This window comes from Babylonia areolata, chromosome 12, assembly GCF_041734735.1.
Source record: "Babylonia areolata isolate BAREFJ2019XMU chromosome 12, ASM4173473v1, whole genome shotgun sequence".
NCBI lineage: Eukaryota > Metazoa > Mollusca > Gastropoda > Neogastropoda > Buccinidae > Babylonia > Babylonia areolata.
In genome coordinates, this window is record NC_134887.1 from 30,210,083 (window position 1) to 30,212,277 (window position 2,195).

The 2,195-nt window shown below is 40.3% G+C and overlaps 1 protein-coding gene across 2 annotated transcripts in view; it reads left to right on the forward strand.

Moving 5' to 3' along the window:
- The window catches only part of LOC143288517 (rabphilin-3A-like), an 87,400-nt gene continuing 85,205 nt past the window's right edge, over positions 1-2,195 (forward strand). For both annotated transcript variants that reach the window (XM_076597099.1, XM_076597098.1), the window contains exon 1: positions 1-132. The gene's annotated coding sequence lies outside the window, so the exon portion shown is untranslated. The remainder of the gene's footprint in view (positions 133-2,195) is intronic.

A 2,195-nucleotide genomic window follows, 5' to 3' on the forward strand; every position in this document is an offset into this window, starting at 1 on the left:
TAAGGATTATGGGAAGCAAAAAGCAGACAACACATAGAGGCTGGGCCAACGAGCCTGTGTTTCTGACAATCTCACACATCTGGTGACATTGAATTTAACAGCCATGGTTTATGGAGGCCTGTTTTACTCAAGGTACGTAAAACACATTGAGTTTGTTTTTTCACCGTGTGAAGTGGAGCAGTTTTATTTGTCCGTCTGTCACATTTGTGTGCGTGCGTGTGTTATTGTTAATTTGTTAACGTGAGGCTGGTCTGGTGTGTGTACATTCTGTATGTCACTATCGATTGTTTGCTTTCCGCCAACCCCCATCAACACCGTCAAGATGTATAGTACTAGTTTTACGCGTGAAAAAGGCTGAAGGGCTGAAGATGCCTACAAACCGACTGTGGCGTGAATACCAGTTTAGATTTTTCGCACTTTGTTGCCCCCCCCCCCCCCCCCCCCCGGTTTTTTTCACTCTAGTGTGTGTGTGTGTGTGTGTGTGTGTGTGTGTTGACACATATAATAATTGAAAGAGTGGAACAAGCATAATACTTTGTAGCAAAACAAAACAAAACAAAACCAAAAAAAACACAAACAAACAAAACAAAAAAAAAAAAAAAAAAAAAAAAAGAAAAAAAAGAAAAAGAAAGATGTATTGTATACCCATATAAATGATGTATTGTCAGGTTGCTTAATATTTAGAATAGAATGAGTAACTAGTAGCCAGAGTATCACCCTAAATCCAGTTTGATCTGCATGCTTCAGTCTTTCAAGGGTTCAAAAGAGGAGCTGGTCGTGATAAAAATAGTAATGATTGTGGATACTTGTGGGCTTTAATCCATTCATTGCCCTTTGTGTTGCCCACATACACATGCACTCATAAGGTACATATGATGTTTTTCTCCTTTCCTTTTCCTCCTCTTTCTCATGTACATCCCCACATTATTTTCGACCTTGTTGCAGCTACCATTATTCCTTGACATTTGCATGGTTGTTATTGAGTGCTTAGAGTGTGGATGCTCTGAAGCAGGGTCTGTGAAAAGAGAGAAAAATCTAATTTTGTGCGTGTGTGTGTGTGTGTGTGTGTGTGTGTGTGTAGTACCCTAAACGTTGGAGAAGAAAGTTTCATTTGCATTTAAAAAAAAGTTACTGTCTTCATCACCATTGTCAACATCGTGATTGTCTTTCTCTCAGTGGCATCATCATCATCATCCTCTTCGTCATCTTCACATGTTTGCTTTGATCGAGTCTTGCATCATAGCTGTGTGTGTTCTTGTCATTTTGAGGGGCGCTTCACAAGAGACATTACAGTGCTATGTCTTGACAGACTCTTATTGATAAACTGGAACTTGTGCCCAGTGAGAGAAAAAGAAGGGGAGGGGGTACTTGGAGAGGGTGAGAGAGAGGGGAGAGGGAGAGTGACAGTAAGTGAGAAAAAGAGAGGGATGGAGGATATTGCAGGTAGGGAATGTAGGGTGGGGATGGGGTCAGTTCTGAACTTGAACTTGATTTCAATAGTTTATGGTTGGTGACAGATGTAACAGCTGAGAGACAGAGGATTAGGATTAATCATCCTCACTTTGTTAACTGTTATTTGTAGTATTTGTTTTTCAGTTGATTTGATTGCTTTTTGCCGTTTTGGAAATAGTGGATAAAGTATAAAGTTCTTTTAAGTTACATAATCATAGGACTAAAATACAGTGCTTTTCACAAACAGCAGCATTGTGTATATGGCTAATACTGTAGTAGGGAAGATTGATCTATTGAGAGATATTTTCCCCATTTGTTGACAGTTGGGCAAGAAACTGTCTTGGTTTATTGGCATATCAAAGAGAAAGAAAGCCCAATGAAAGAACACACACACACACACACACACACATGCATGCATGCATGCATGCATGGATGTGTGCATGTGTGCATGCTCAGACTCTTTCTCTCTCACGTTTCCTCTCACAAATGCTTACTCTAGTGGCTGAAAAACAAATAACAATACCATGATGTCACTGATTATGGAAGAAAGGAAAGCTTTCATTCCCAGGGAAAATGAGGCTCAACACATACTGAAACCAGGCAGAGAGTAACCACTGACAAGTGAGGTTTTGAGACACAATGAAACAAGGCAGCTCTGAGTAGCCACTGACAAGTGAGTTGCAGAACAGGAAGAGCATGAGTGAAAAGGGCTGTTCAGCTGCAAAAGGAAAAGGTGCTGTGAT